A 15,679-nucleotide genomic window follows, 5' to 3' on the forward strand; every position below is an offset into this window, starting at 1 on the left:
ACACACACACACACACACACACACACACACACACACACACACACACATACATGCATGCACATACACATACACATTCTGAGAAAAATATTTAAAATTTTATATTTAAAGCACAGCATCTATGATTAGAATGCAGATTTAAAAAATAAAGTGCCTGGGATTGATGGTTCATGCCTTCAACCCCAGTACGTGGGAAGGAAAAACAGGCAGATCTCGATAAGTTCAAGGCTAGTCTGGTGTACTAATGCAGTCCAGGCCAGCCAGGGGTTTATTACACAGAGAAAACTTGTCTCAAAAAACCAAAACAATACAAAAACAAAACAAACAAACAAAGAAGTGGAGGCTGGAGAGACAGCTCAGTGATTCAGAGCTGATCTTCCTGAGAACCCAGGTTGAGTTTGTTCTACTTACACAGTGGTTCACAACCATCTGTTACCCTAGTCTATGGGATCTGGTGTCCTCTTCTTCCCTCTGTAAGCACCACTAATGAATGTGGTGCACAGACAAACATGCAGACAAAGCACTCAAATATAAACACAAAACAAAGCAACCAAGAAGGAAAGCAGTGGAGTGTGACCAGGACATCAGATGTGACCCTCTGACACTGCCAAGGGACACAAGTGCCATCCTCACCCACTGACAGAAGGTTCCTGAAGTTCTCCAGCATCACGTCCTGGTACAGCTTCCTCTGGGAAGCATCCAGTAGCTCCAGCTCCTCCTCACTGAAGACCACGGCCACATCCCCGAACGTCACTGCCTCCTGTGACAGCAAACACAGGCCACCTCAGTTTCTTACCCAATGCCAGGAGAACCTGAGCAACTGTTTACACAGAGCCTATTGTCTTAGTTAGGGAGTCTGTTGCTGGGAAGAAACACCATGACCAAAAGGACAGTTAAGGAGGAAAGAGTTGATTTGGCTTACAGTGACATATTCCTGTTCATTATGGAAGGAAGTCAGGACAGGACCTCAGGCAGGGCTGGAACCTGGAGGCAGGAGCTGTCACAGAGGCCATGGAGGGATACTCCCTGTTTTGCTCTGCCTGGTGTATTATAGAACCCAGGACCACCAGCCCAGGATGGCGCCAACCATAGTGGCTGGGCCCTTCTGCTTTGATCACTAATTCAGAACATTCCTTATAGCTGGATCTTTTGGAGGCTCCTTCCTCTCTGATGACTTTAGCTGTGTCACATTTACACACAACACCAGGCAGCACGCATTTTCACTCCTTTCCATGGCTACAGAAAGGGGAGGGGGGAAACCCAAAACACTGGTGCAAGGAACTGGCTGTCTTTTTGGTAGCTGGGTCACTAGGACCATCAGAGTCAAACGGCAAACCATGGATTTCAGAGCTAGAAAGCGCCAACTCAAGTCAAGGGTAATGTGCTGACTTTGTACTGGCAATGCTTGGCTCCTCCTACACTCATGATTCCCTACTCTTACTGGGCAGTACAGCTTGGGTGTACCTTCAGTCCGAGATTCAAAATGCTTTGAAACACAGTTCATGAGTGGTGACATCATTTAAAATGTTTTCTGTTGTGGAACATTGTGGATTTCAGATTCATAATACTTTCTTAGTAAAGTCTATGCAAATATTCCCAAACCCAAAAATTTCCCAATTTGTGAAATGTTTGTGTGTCCAGAAGTATCCGGTGGATGGCACTCAAGTCTGAATCACTAATTATGTCCTTAGTCCTGTCAAAATGTCACAGGCTGTACTGGCTGGTTTTATGTCAACTTGACACAGCTAGAATTATCTAAAAGGAAGGAACCTCAGTTAAGAAAATCTCTCCTAAACTGGGTCAGGAGGTACAGGCATGAAGACCTCCAAGTTCAAGGCCAGCCTGCTCTACAGAGTAAGTTCAAGGAAAGCCAGGGATACATATAGAAACTGTCCCCAGGGTGGGTATAGAGAAAGAGAAAAAAGACCCTAATGAAGACTCGGGCCTTCAAGGACCTTCTGAAACAGACATGTAGCTCATTTAGTGTCCTCAGGAACACACCTCGGCCAACAAAAGTGGCCGTGGGTCATGGGTGATAGCACAAGCGCTGCAAACCTTAGGGACATCACTTCACACTTCAGGGCTCCAGCCTGGGGAGTTGGGACAAATAACTTGTCAGGGCCTCGCTTTCCCCATTGTTTAACAGTAGCTATATCACAATGTCCCTGTAGGGGTTAAATGAGACCATAGAAAGGACCCAGGACAATGTTAGATATGCACCAAGGAGCCAATATATGCCCAGCAACACTGTCATCATTGTATTACGCCATTCATGGCCACACAGTGATCCATAAAGGCTGCATTTTATGTATCTGCATTTTAAATGCGGGAGGAGGGTGAGCAGTGTTCTGTGCATGTGTGTGTACACATGTATGCATACATGCAATGTACATATGTACATGAGGGGGCACATGCATGTAGAGACTAGAGGACAACCGCTGGTGTCCTTCCTAGGGTGCTGCCACCTTTTCTTGTTTTTGTTCTTGAGTCAGGGTCTTCCAGTGGCCTGCAATTTGCCCAGTAGGCTAGGATGGCTGCCAATGAGCACCAGGGCTCTGCCTCTCTCCACAGAATCCCAGAACAGCAGACCCCTCCCTCCAGTCCCCTTCCTCTATCTCAAAATATGTTCACCCTTTTACACGTTCACATATGCAATGTCCTCTGAGCACATGTCCCCCACTATCCTCTTTTCCCTCCTCCAACCAAGCCTTTCTTCTCAGCCACATCCCCTCATGCTTTCATGCAGTTCAGGTGGCTGCGCTGCACAGTGCTTGTCCAGCATGCAGGGGTCCTGTTTTCATTCCCTGGTGCTGGGGGAAGAGGGGAAGCAAGGCGACTTACCTGTAACTTGGTCATGGCTCTTTCTCTTCTTCTCTTTGAGACAAGGCAGGGCTCTGGCAAGCAAGATGGGGGAGGAAAGGCTTTCATGAGAGCTGTGCTGGGACAGTCAACCACATGGCTTCCTCAGCTTTCCCATCAGCCCCAAGTGCTGGCATTCCAAGTCTGTGCACACAGACCTGGATTTTCTACCTACTTCCTATTTACTGGCAGAGTAAGCCTCCAGGTTACCAAATCATCCATGCCTCAGCTCACTCATGGCAGATGGTTAGGAAAACCCGTATTCTCTATTTCCAGCAACTTCTAGGTTGTGGGGTCCTGTCACCTTCACAAAGCTGCCTGTGGTGATGGGCTTCCCAGGAAGCCAATTTTAAGAGTCTCTGAACTCCCTGAAAAACATTCTGTCATGACTGACCACCACTCTCAGAAAGGTCTGGTAATCTTACTATAATTGTTTCTGTACAGAGGAGTGCAACTCCCGTCTCTCACTCTAAAAGGTTTCAATACTAGTAAACCTTGCTCCTCTGCAAGAGTCTCCACAGTCTCTTTATGCAACGTGCATGAGAATAATGACCAATAGAAAGCTAAACCCGGCGCTGGAGATACGGCTCAGAGGTTAAGAACACTTAACTGGCTGTTTTTAAACACTGGCTGTTTTTTCAAAGGTCCTAAGTTCAATTCCTAACAACCACATGGTGGCTCACAACCATCTACAGTGGGATCTAGTGCTCTCTTCCGGTGTGCAGGCACACATGCTGGCAGAATGCTGTATAAATAATAAACAAATACATCTTAAAATAAACAAACAAAATCCTAAAGCTCCTGCGAGATGACTCTGAGGGTTAAAATGATTCTCGCTGAGCCGGACGCCCTGAGTTCCAGTCTCTGCACACCAGAGGGTTGGAAGGAGAGACCCTAATCCCACAGCTTGTCTTCTGACATCCCCCATACACAAGGTGAGGCACGTCACCTCTCTAAGTAAGCAAAAGCAAAAAGCAAAAAACAAAAAACAAAAAACAAAAAAACCAACATTTAAAAACCGGAGTTACATACCACTTAAGGCTTCAGGACACTCGACTCCTCCCCACAGCAACTCCGCCAAGGAAGCTATCGCCGAAACTACAATTCCCAGCATGCGTCGGCAGAAGGGCGCTCGCCGAAAGTACAATTCCCAGAATCCCTCAGCGGACGGGAACGACTCCAGCGTCCTCTGATACTACAATCCCCAGAACGCTAAAGAGTCGCTACAGAAGCACCGCAGGTGACCTCGCAGCGCTTGAGTAAACGCGACCTCGGTTACCGCTTGCACCTGAACTACAATTCCCAGAAGCACGCAGTGGACCCGAACCCTGCTGGCGCCCCTCCGTGACGACAGTGCACAGAACCCGGAAGAGTCGCTAATACTTCCGAGCTGCTTTAACTTGACAGAGGTCAGTGGAAATCCGGTTTTGGGAGCTCTCACTTCTGGGTTGCTTTTCGGTTTGTTCTTTTGTGAAATGCCATGAAAGACAATTAAGGATATTTTGTTGCTTTGTTCTTTTGAGAGACAAAGTCTGTCTGTCTAGCCAGGGAGATCTTAGAACTCACTCTGTAGATCAGGCTGGCCTGGAACTCACAGAGATCCCCCTGCCACTGCCTCAGGAATGCTGTAATTAAAGGTGTGAACCCTACCTGTGCTTTGGTAATTCTTTCCAGTGTATACCTTGTCTGTGGTTTGGCTTGAGTATTTTCTATCATGTCTTCCAGTTCATTCGTTTTCCCTTGCCAGTATATTGTTAGGCCACTTAATTATTATTTTAGGTTTTGTTGTTGTTATTGTTTTTGGTGTTGTAATGTTTAGCTCTGTCATTTTCGTCAAAAGATTCTGACCTCCCATCTACAGTCACAGAGAGTTATTCTCTTCCTAAAACTCACACTTTAAATTACAACCTGCCTGAAGCCAGTGGAAATCAAGGAAGAATTTTTTTTTCTTTTTAGATTTAATTTTCATGGAGTGCCTTCAGAGTCCAGAAAAGGGTGTAAGGTCCTGGAACTGGACTAAAAAGGTGGTTGTGAGTGGGCACTGGGAACCCAACCTGGTTCCTCTGCCCGGGCAGCAAGAGCTCTTAGAATCAGAGCCATCTCTCCAGTCCTAAGAATGTTCTTTTCGGGGTGATGTTGGCATTGGACCCAGGGCCTTTTAAATGTTACAGACAAACTCTACTCTGAGCCATGCCCTGAGTCCGTCCCTGGTGGATTGTAAGAAAGGACTCTACCATTGAGCCCTGATCCCTGCTCAAGGATGCGTTCTTAACCTGTGAGCTCTGTTTTATTTCATAAATCCAGTGGACCAGCCATGACGGCGCATGCCTTTGATCCCAACATTCAGGAGGCGGAGGCAGGTATATCTGTGATTTTCAGTCAACTTCGTTTAAATAGCAACCCAACAGAGCGAGCTTCCGAAAGCAATTTTCACTGACCTCCAGTTATTTAAAACAGCCTTGGACTGAAATTGTTCTGGGGAATGTAGATCCGGAAGGGAACAAGAACGGGGCGCGTCCCCGAAGCATTCTGGGAGTTGTAGTTCGGGTGCCACCGGCTGCCTAAGTCGTCCCGACTTCCGCTCCTGGGAAGAGCGTGTGCCTGGCAATGGTTCTGATGTGGTGAGATCCGGGGCGTCCCGGGCCCTTCGTGAGCGCTCGCGCGCCCGGTGTCTCCCCTCGGGGACCGAGGCTGCGGCCCGGGGAGAAGCGGGCGGCGGGGGCCGGGTCCTCTGTCGCTGGGCTCTGCCTGGGGCGGCGCTGCCCGGGTGCCCTGGACCATCTCAGCTGCTCCCGGAGCCCCAGGTAGAGTCCAGCTTCCCACGGAGCCCGGCGGAGGAGCTGTGAGGACAGAGTGTTCGTATTTTGGAACACAACCTGCTTCTGGGTTGCCCAGCAACCTATCATGTGTCGTCAGCCAGCCAGGTGACCACACCTGGAGGGCCCACCCGGACACGTGGCCCATCTCTCTCTTACTCTTACACTCTTCCCTTTCTCTGGGGCGCCCCACCCCCTCCTTTCCCCTTCCTTTTCCCCCTCTCTTTCCCCACCATGCCCTGCTACCAACTTCCTCCATAACTCCCTAATAAAATTCTCGCAGAGAATATCGGTTGTCCCCCTGCTTCATCTATTTTTAGTTTTTAACACAGCCAGTGCGCTGAAGCCCTAAGTGGTGTGTGTTGGCACAATGTTCTTGTGCACTGTGTAGAGCTTACCCTTCTTCATTCAAATGCTGATTTCTCTGCCCCAATATCTGGTTTCAATGGAGACGTTGCTTTGTGATGTTTATTTATTCTAAGCATTTCCTGGCTCAAGTTTGTTTAAACATGTAGAAACATGCTTGCATTGTCCCTAAAAACCAATCAGCCAAAAATGGGGTGGGACATCTGGTCTAGTGAAGGGAGGGAAAGGTTGAATCCATGAGGAGAGGAGCGGGGCACACATCAGGAGAGATGAATGGGACCTAGGATTTGATTAAAAAGCAAGTATCATGTGGGAAATCTGAATGAGAGGAAGTTATACAAGCTTGGATGTATAGGATGGAATAATTATTGTGCTGTAGGCTAATTACATAAATTGCAATCTCTCTCCGTGGATATTTGGGTAGATAGTTCTTTAGGGAGTAACCTCTACTTTAACTAAAATATAAAGCAAAATTAGACATTAATATTCATTCAACAGGTATGCAACTCTAGTTTTAAGTGTGCTTTTATTTTGCATTATTTACTTAGAGGGGGGTATGCCCACACCTTGGAGGAGGTCAGAAGACACTTTGTGGGACTTAGGTCTCTCCTTCCACAACGTGGTATCCAGAGACTGGAACTCAGGTGGTCATGCACAGTAGCAGTCACCTTTACCAGCCGAGTCATCTTGCAGGGCCAAACTCCCCTCTCCTTAGAGTTTAGGTTTTTATTGGTCGTTATCTTTATGCACATTTACTAGTATTTAAACCTTTTAGAGAGAGAAATCGGCAGGTGAGGATGCAATGCTTATGTATGGAAACAATTATATGTAAGATGGCGACAATGAACAGATCCTGCTGAGGGTGTTGGTCAGTGGCCTCACATCGCTCATCAGAGAGTTTGGAGCTTCTCAAAGATTTGAATTTCTGGGAAGCCAGTCACCTCAGGCTGCTTTGTGTAGGTAAGAGCCCCCGAGCACGAGCACCCAGCACCCCTGAAGCTGGAGAGAATGTGGGCTTTACTACCCCTGGCAGTGAACGAGGTGAGGCAAGGATGGCTTGGTTACCTGGAGGCTTACACTACCAGATAGCAAATCCAGGTCTATGGGCACAGACTTGGAATGCCAGCGCTTGGGACTGATAGAAAAACTGAGGTCTGTCCTAGCAATGCTCTCATGAAGGCCTTTCCTCCCCCAGCTTGCTTGCCAGAGCCCTGCCTTGTTTCAAATAGAAGAGAATAATGGTAAGGATACAGGTAAGTAGAGTTTCTTCCTCTCTCTCCACAGGGTTAGGAATAGCAAACAGGATCTCTGCATGGTGGGCAAGCAGCAGAGTCACAGTGAACTTCATGAAAGAATGAAGGGATATTGCTGAGAAGAAAGGTTTGATTGGAGGAGAGATAAAGGAGGATGGTGGGAGATTTGTGCTCAGTGTACACAGCACATGTGAATGTGTGAAAGTTTAAATAAATTTTGAAATAGAGAAATTGGGCTGGAGAGGCAATTCAAAGTTAAGAGTACTGGCTCACTTTGGCAACAAATGGTGGCATGTTCACACAAACTTGAGACAGGTGATGCAAATGCAGTGTCTGGATTGAAAACAGATATTGGGGTAGGGAAGTCAGCATTTGAATGAACGAGGGTAAAGCATTCAAACAGGAGTCGATGGCAGCCAAACCCATTTAAACCACAATAACCAAGCTTTTCACCCATGCCTTAAGAAAGGATGGCATGACCAGTCCTGAGGATTTAGTAGCCAACAAGATTTATTGGCTATGCAGAGCTGAATGTCTGGAGACATTTTCATGTCCCATCCAGTCTCAGAGCTGTTCCCTTGCAGAGGGATCAACAGTATGTGTCACTGTTGTTTGTCTTCTTGATTTCTTTCTTATCTGCAGCGAAGACCTTCAGGGGGTGTTCCCTGGTAAAATTTTATTTTTATATATTTTGATAGAATCCAGTTTGTTTTTTTCTTGTTGTTGAAACAGAAACAAAACCCTTCCGCAGGGAAAACAATTCCTGTCTTCCATTCTGATATTAGGACATACTACGCACAGGCTGACCTAATTAGTTCAGTGTTTTTCTACAACCCAATATCTCTCAACAGCTGTTGTCTTTATTCACTAGCATTTAAAAAATTAAAGTTGATAAAGGATTACATAACCTATGAGTCTGTTACCCCTTTCTGTTTGTTAAGCATCTCTTTTAAAGTATGATTAGATTTGTCTATAACTGCTTGTCATGAAGGATTGTGTGGTACACCCATAAAATGCTTTGTATTCTATGCAAAAAATGCTTCATTTTCCTAGAGACATATACTGGAGCACTGTCATTTTTAATTTGTAGAAGAACTCCCATATTTGCCGTAACTTCCAAGAAATGTCTAATTACAGGATCAGGGTTTTAGAACTCAAAGCAGTTGCCCACTGAAATACTGAGTATGTGCCTATGTTATGGTGCCCGTATTTGAATCTTTCAAACTTTGAAAGGAAACATATCCATTTACCAAATTTCATTTCTTTGTGTAAACTTCTGGGTTACTCCCTGCAAATAATGGGTTTTGGGTATATAAAGAACAAGCAGGACATTTTCTTATAATTTCTTTGGCTTGTTGTAAAAAAAGAGAAATCCGTTCCTTTTAAACTTTTGCAGTTAACATGGTGTTTCTTATGAAATTCTGAAGTTTCTAGCTTACCATGTGCTAAAGGGTTTGGTAATCCCTAAAGGGTTACCTGTATGGGATCTGACATGTTATATACAATGGGTGATTTGCATTTCTGATCACTTGTAGTTGAGTAGAATTAATTTTGAATCATCCTGAATAACTTCAGCAGTTTCTATATGCAAAATAACTTTAAGCATATTGATGGTAAGTAACTATGAGATTCAGGAAATGATAATGTAAGAATGGAAGATAACTCTTGATTTTTGAACTGATGCATGTGGACTTTGAATTACTTTTCCTGATTTATACCCAGCCATTCCTGACTTACTTGCATCATTATACAATGTGCTTCAGAAATTGGTGTTCTCACTAGTTGGAGAATTCAGTTAACTCTTTATAAACTGAACTCACTTGTTCTTATGATACTTGTTAACTGTCCCTAAACAGTTCCTACAAGCTCTTTGCCAGTTTTCATTGGTTACCCATGACATAATCTCAGCATTAGTGTGAGGCACTATTTCTGTTGGCTCTGTTCCTAACAATTAATTTTTCCTTTTATAATAAAATCAGAAACCATGTCTACCTAAGTCTTTATTTGTATAAGATCCACTCTAAAAAACCATCACTTCTTCGCATAATGAACCCACTAGGAGAATGAGTTGAGGACAAAATAACTAAAGTACAGTCCCCTGTGAAGTCTCCCAAAGCCTCTGGGTCTGGGGAGCTTTTAACAATCAGCAGCATGAAGCCCACCTGACAGCAGAACCTAGAGATTCCCTGCAGTGTGGACCCTCTGATGTGTGTGGAAGCGTGAGGCATGACAGAAGCCCTTCCCACACTGCTGACATGTGTAAGGTTTCTCTCCTGTGTGGACCCTCTGGTGCGTGTAGAAGTTCGAGGACTGAATGAAGCCCTTCCCACACTGCTGACACACATAGGGCTTCTCTCCTGTGTGGACCCTCTGGTGCTTGTGGAAGTGTGAAACCTGTCTGAAGCCCTTTCCACACTGCTGACATGTGTAGGGTTTCTCTCCTGTGTGGATCCTCTGGTGCGTGTGTAAGGATGAGGCATGACGAAAGCCTTTCCCGCACTGCTGACACGTGTAGGGTTTCTCTCCTGTGTGGACCCTCTGGTGAGAGTGGAAGTGTGAGGCCCGACTGAAGCCCTTCCCACACTGCTGACACACATAGGGCTTCTCTCCTGTGTGGACCCTCTGGTGCATGTGGAAGTGTGAGGCATAACCGAAGCCCTTCCCACACTGCTGACATGTGTAGGGCTTCTCTCCTGTGTGGTCCCTCTGGTGCCTCTGGAAGGATGAGGCCTGACTGAAGCCCTTCCCACACTGTGGACATGTATAGGGTCTCTCCCCAGTGTGGTCCCTCTGGTGCCTGTGGAAGTTTGAGGCATGACGGAAGATCTTCCCACACTGCTGGCATGTGTAGGGTTTCTCTCCTGTGTGGACTCTCTGGTGAGCACTAAGCAGCTTGCTCCATCTGAATTCCTTCCCACACTCCTCACACTTGAATGGCTTCTCCCCAGTGTGAATTCTCTGATGGACTTGGAGACTGTACCTCCGGGTGAAGTCTTTCCCACAGGTGTCGCATTTGTAGGACTTCTCGTGGGTATGTTCACTCTGGTGGGACTGGAGGTGTGAAGCCTGACTGAACTGTATCTGGCACACGTTCCATGTGAATGGTTTCTCACTGGTGTGCACTCTCTGATGAGTTTGAAGATTTGAGCTCTCACTGAAACCCTTGCCACACTCATGACACCAGTAGCGCTTTTTTCCTGGATGAGCACTTTGTTGAATGGAGACACTGGAACTTTGCCTGATGTCCTCCTGTGTCCTAGGTTCAGGGAACTCCTTTCCTAAGAGGACTTGCTGATGGAGCTCTAAACTGAGGCTGTCAATTATGGTTTCTGGGTCCTTGCTGCTCTGGCAGGCCTTCTGTTGTGTGCACACACTACGTTGGGTGAGGGGTGACATGGGAAAGATGACTTTACCATAGTCACCGCTGCTGTGCGCTTTGTCTCTTTGATGCAGTACATTATTGTCGTATTGGGAAATGCAACTCAGAATGTCAATACCCTGACCAAACAACCGTGGCTTTTTTTTCACCAGAGTCTGTGGACAGTGTTTCCAACTGTTCTGTCTTTCCCTAAGATGTGTTTTACTCCAAGAATTCTGAGCTCTCCCAGACAGAAATTCCTGATTTTCTGTCCTGCTGGAATGGTCGCTTGTGAGACTTTCAAGACAGCCATCATTCTCGGAGGTCTGAGAAGGCTCTTCTGCTCCCCCATGGAAGGAGTGGCAGCACTCTAGGAAGTGAGACACCATTCTTTGGGTGTTTATGACAGCTTCTGGAGCATTGACCAGTGTGTCGACACTGTGGCTTGTCATTGGCCAGCATGGAGGCCACCCCAGTGAAGGGCACCTTAATCCTGTTGCATGAAAAGTCTCCATCTTGTTTGGAGTCTGGCCTCCTGGAAGAATAGAGAGTAGAAGGTGGTATTAGGAACGATGGGAACATTGAGGGTCCAAGTCCTGGTTTTTCTCTCTGGAAACGTTAACTAGAGACCAGCATCAAGATGAACTTCCAAGTGCTCTGAGGAACAAAAATCTACAACAAGGGGAGCACACACTCAAGAGCAACCCATGTTTGACCACGCTGGGAAATCATGAATGAGTGCAGGAGCCAAGGCTCACAGTCAACTAAACCTGCTGCTGAGTCTTGCTGTGCCCGTGTGTAGCTGTGCAGATGGATATCAAAGAAAGCACTTTTTAGGATCTGGGCATTTTCACTTAAGGGATGGTGTGGCTGAAGTACACGTGGGTCTGACTCCTCCCTGGGGCTGGAGGAGCAGAGAAAATCAGACCTGCCTGGCCCTAACCTGTCTGCAGGTGACAGGAAGAACATCTGGTTCCCCTGACTCAAAGCTAACGTGAGGGAGTATGATGAGACCGTGCAAGAAGCATTGGAGCCTGAGAAAGAGACAAGGGGTAAAGGGGATTGCTCAAACAGCAAAGGACCAGAAGCCGATGTCCAACTCAAGGAAGCCACTGTGTTTGTGAGCACACGTGCAGGAGACTGGAATGACTTCAGCACACAAGCTTGCTTGGAAACTACGAAAAGAGAGCTAAAGCGTTTAGATAGGACTGAAAACATGCGTGCTGATTAGGAAAGTTTAACTGGGAAAAAGAAAGCATGGAATGGCTCAAGTGAGTGAGTTTCCTTAAAACTCCTGCTCTCCAAACTAAGATCACCAGCCTCACAAAAAAAAAAAAAAAAAAAAAAAAGGGGGGGGGAAGGGGCTTAAAAAACAAGAGAGACCCCAGCTGCCAACCTAAAGCAGCAGATGTCCTGAAGAACAAAGCTTGCGACACTAACAGGTCCCCAAGGAAATGAAAAATGACCGAAGAATAAACAATCAATTCTGGAAGCATCAAAGGTGAACTGAACACGGAAGCTGAAAATGGAAACTACTGAAGTAGAAGATCCACTGATCCTAAGATGCAGCTCGGTGGCTTGCACAGTGGGAATGGTTAATGTCAGTTTGAGAAGGAGGTAGGGAAATGGGGTTTGTGTCAGGAGAGGGATGCTCTTGTAAAGAACATGGAAGGCATTCAGGGGATAGAAGTCTTTGCAGCTGCCCAAGGGCCATGGACTTTATGGAGCCTTTGCACAAAGTGTGCAAACACGCGGGATTTTAGTGTATGTAACCCCAACCAAAATGAAATCTGGAGTAACGTGCCTGGCGGTGCTCAGACACCAGCAGAGGCAATGGCAGGATGTGGAGAATGAGACACATGTAAAGCTGTCCCTCAGAGGAGGCCTGTGAGGACTCCTGAGTAAAGGAATGCAGGGGGCGGGAGGGGGCATGGCATTCCACCAGGGAAGAGCAATCTGGTCAGACACAAGCAAGTGACAGCAGCTGAGTCATAAAGACAGAGCAGGGGAAAAAAATGGATGTCAGCAGAAATGGAGGATGAGACCCCAAGAAGTTGGGGTACATGTAAGGCATAGTGGACCAACACTGCTTGGCGAGGCACGAGAGCCACAAATTTCTAGACAAGCCTGGGTTACACTGCAAGGCTTTATAACAAAAAAAAAAAAAAAAAAAAAAACAACAACAACTTGAAAACAGCTTGATCTTACTGAGTGAAATGGGAGGCCAAGGGTCTGAGACAGAGAGCAGCACAATGGGAATCTAAGGTTGTGGGGGGAGGAAGCACCCCACATGAGAGCAGAAGCAGTGCTGGGGCATCTGCATGTACCTGTCTGGGTCAAGGACACAAGAAAGAGGCTCTGGAAACTCCCCACAGCTAAGGAAAGCCACTGAGGGCAGGCTGTGGCAGGGGCATGCCTGAATGGAAGACCAGAGACGCCATTATGTGAAGCTGTGAAGGTGAAGCCTGGATTCCCGTGCAGACCCCAAGAGGTTAGAGATGCCACAGGCATGGGACACCTGGCCAGAAAAGCTGCTAATAGAGTGGAACCAGCCCAGCAGAAAGAAGTGTGTTACGGCCCACTAAGCTGAAAGGAGGGGGAGATCTGAAAAACGCTTTGGCATCAGACAGGGAGATGCAGAGTTTGGAGTTTGCTCTCTTGGTTTCGGTTCTTGTTTGGGCTCAGTATTTCCTCACTGTGCTCCTTTCCTCCCTTTTAGAACCACATAGTCTGTGCCATTGTATGTTGGATTATGTGATCTGCTTTTTGATTTGGATATTTCAGGGGTTTACAGTTAAGAGACTGCATGAATCTAAGATGAGGCTTTGAGCTTTGGACTTTTAAACAGGATTGACACTTAAACAGGACTTTTGTGGTTGGACTGAATGCATTGTTGCATTCTGATCTGGCTACAAGCCTTTGAGGGCCAGGGAGTAGAATGTGGTGGTTTGAATGACAGTGGGACCACAGGTTCATGTGTTGGAATGCTTGTTCCACAGAGTGTCAAAGCTTGACAGCGATCAGGAGGTGAGGCCTTGTTGGAGGAAATGTGTCACTGGGCTTGAGCTTTGCAGTTTCAAATACTCAAGCCAAGCAGGGTGGCTCTCTCTCTTCCTGCTGCCTTTAGACATCGATGTAGAACTCTCTGCTACCATGTCCTGCTGAATGCTGCCATGCTCCCCACCATGATGATAGTGGACTAAACCGCAGAAACAGTAAACAGGCCACAATTAAATGCCTTCTGTTATAAGATTTGCCATGATCATGGATTGACTAAAACACACACAGAAGCACACATGCATGCAATTAGCAAGTATGAATGCATGCGTATACTCACAATCATAAACAAATGTTTAAAAATTATTTTAAAGCACAGCATGCATGTTTAAAATGCAGTTTTTAAAAAGGGGGGCTGTAGAGATGGTTCAGCGATTCAGAGCATTGGCTGCTCTTCCTGAGGACCCAGGTTGGGTGTGTCATACCCACATGCATGCTGGCTCACAAACACCTGTTACTCCAGGTTTATGGGATCTAATGCCCCTTTCTCACCTCTGTGGCCACCACAGACAAACATGCAGACAAAACACTCAAATATACATAAAATACAAACTAAATGAACCTAAAAGGAAAGCAGTGGAGTGTAACTAAGAAACCCAATGTGAGCTTCTGACACTGCCAAGGGACACAGGGTGCCATCCTCACCCACTGACAGAAGGTTCCTGAAGTTCTCCAGCATCACGTCATGGTACAGCTTCCTCTGCGCAGGATTCAGCAGCTCCAGCTCCTCCTCACTGAAGACCACCGCCACATCCCTGAACGTCACTGCTTCCTGTGACAGCAAACACAGGCCACCTCAGTTTCTTACCCAGTGCCAGGAGGACCTGAGCAACTGTTTACACAGTGCCTATTGTTTAGTTAGGGAGTCTATTGCTGGGAAGAAACACCATGACCAAAAGGTTCTGACATTCTTCCACGATGAATAGCAATGTGGAAGGATAAGCCAAATAAACTCTTTCCTCCCCATGGTGTTTTGTGGCATCAACAGAAACCCAGACTAAAGCAGGCTGTCGTGCACACATCTTTAATCCAAGGACTCGGGAGGCAGAGGACAGAGGATCTTTGAATTCATGACCAGCCTGGTCCACAGGCTAAGTTCCAGGACAGCTAGAGCTATACAGGGAAACTCTGTCTTGGGGTCTGAGGAAGGAAAGAAAAAAGAAACCTATCTAAGACACAGGCCTCCTGGAACCTTCTGGAACAAACATACAGCTCTCATTCCATGTTCTCAAGAATACACCTCGGCCAACAGCAGTGGCATTCAGGGTCATGGGAATGAGCACAGGCTCTGGAAACCTTAAAGACCTTGGTTGATACTTCAGGGCTCTGGCCTGATAAGGTTGGGCAACATCTCAGTGCCTCAGTTTCCATATTTTTTAACAATACCTCCATTACAATGTTCCTGAAGAGATTAAATGAGACCACAGAAAGGACCTAGGACACTGTTTGATATGCAGTAAGCAGCCAATGTATGTCCAACATTTTCATCATTGTCTGTATTATGCCACTCCAGGGAATACAGTGTTCAATAAAGGCTACTAGTGAAAGTTTCAGAAAAACTGTATTTTTAATCACTTACCAAAGGTTTTTCAAAGTGTCAGAATACAGAGAATCAGAGATACCTACTGCCTACAAATTAGCTGGGAAAATCGCCACTGCTATTAGTAAAACAAGGATTTACACCCTGGAACTGATGATACTGGGCAACTGGACAATTGGCTGAGCACCATGACAAACATACTCTTTTGTACTAGTATTCATGTTTCAATTTACTGAATCATGCCTCCTGGGTGCTCAGTGGAATATAATAAATGCACTGAGTTTCCAGGCTGCTGTGGTGTCTCCACCAGAGCACAGGGCTCATCTCATCCCAGCTTGACTGTACATGTGTCTGTGTGTCTGTCTTTCCTTCATTCCTTCATCATCTGTTTTGGGTCACTCCCTGGAGGCAGGCAGATGGCGGCAGCCAGACC

The 15,679-nt window shown here is 46.4% G+C and overlaps 1 pseudogene; it reads right to left on the reverse strand.

Annotated features, from left to right (window-relative positions):
* LOC129669038 (zinc finger protein 235-like) overlaps nt 1–14,462 on the reverse strand; it is a 24,532-nt pseudogene extending 10,070 nt beyond the window's left edge.
* Nucleotides 14,463–15,679: the final 1,217 nt, after the last annotated feature.

This window comes from Psammomys obesus, unplaced genomic scaffold (assembly GCF_907164565.1).
Source record: "Psammomys obesus unplaced genomic scaffold, mPsaObe1.curated_primary_1811, whole genome shotgun sequence".
Classification (NCBI taxonomy): Eukaryota; Metazoa; Chordata; class Mammalia; order Rodentia; family Muridae; genus Psammomys; species Psammomys obesus.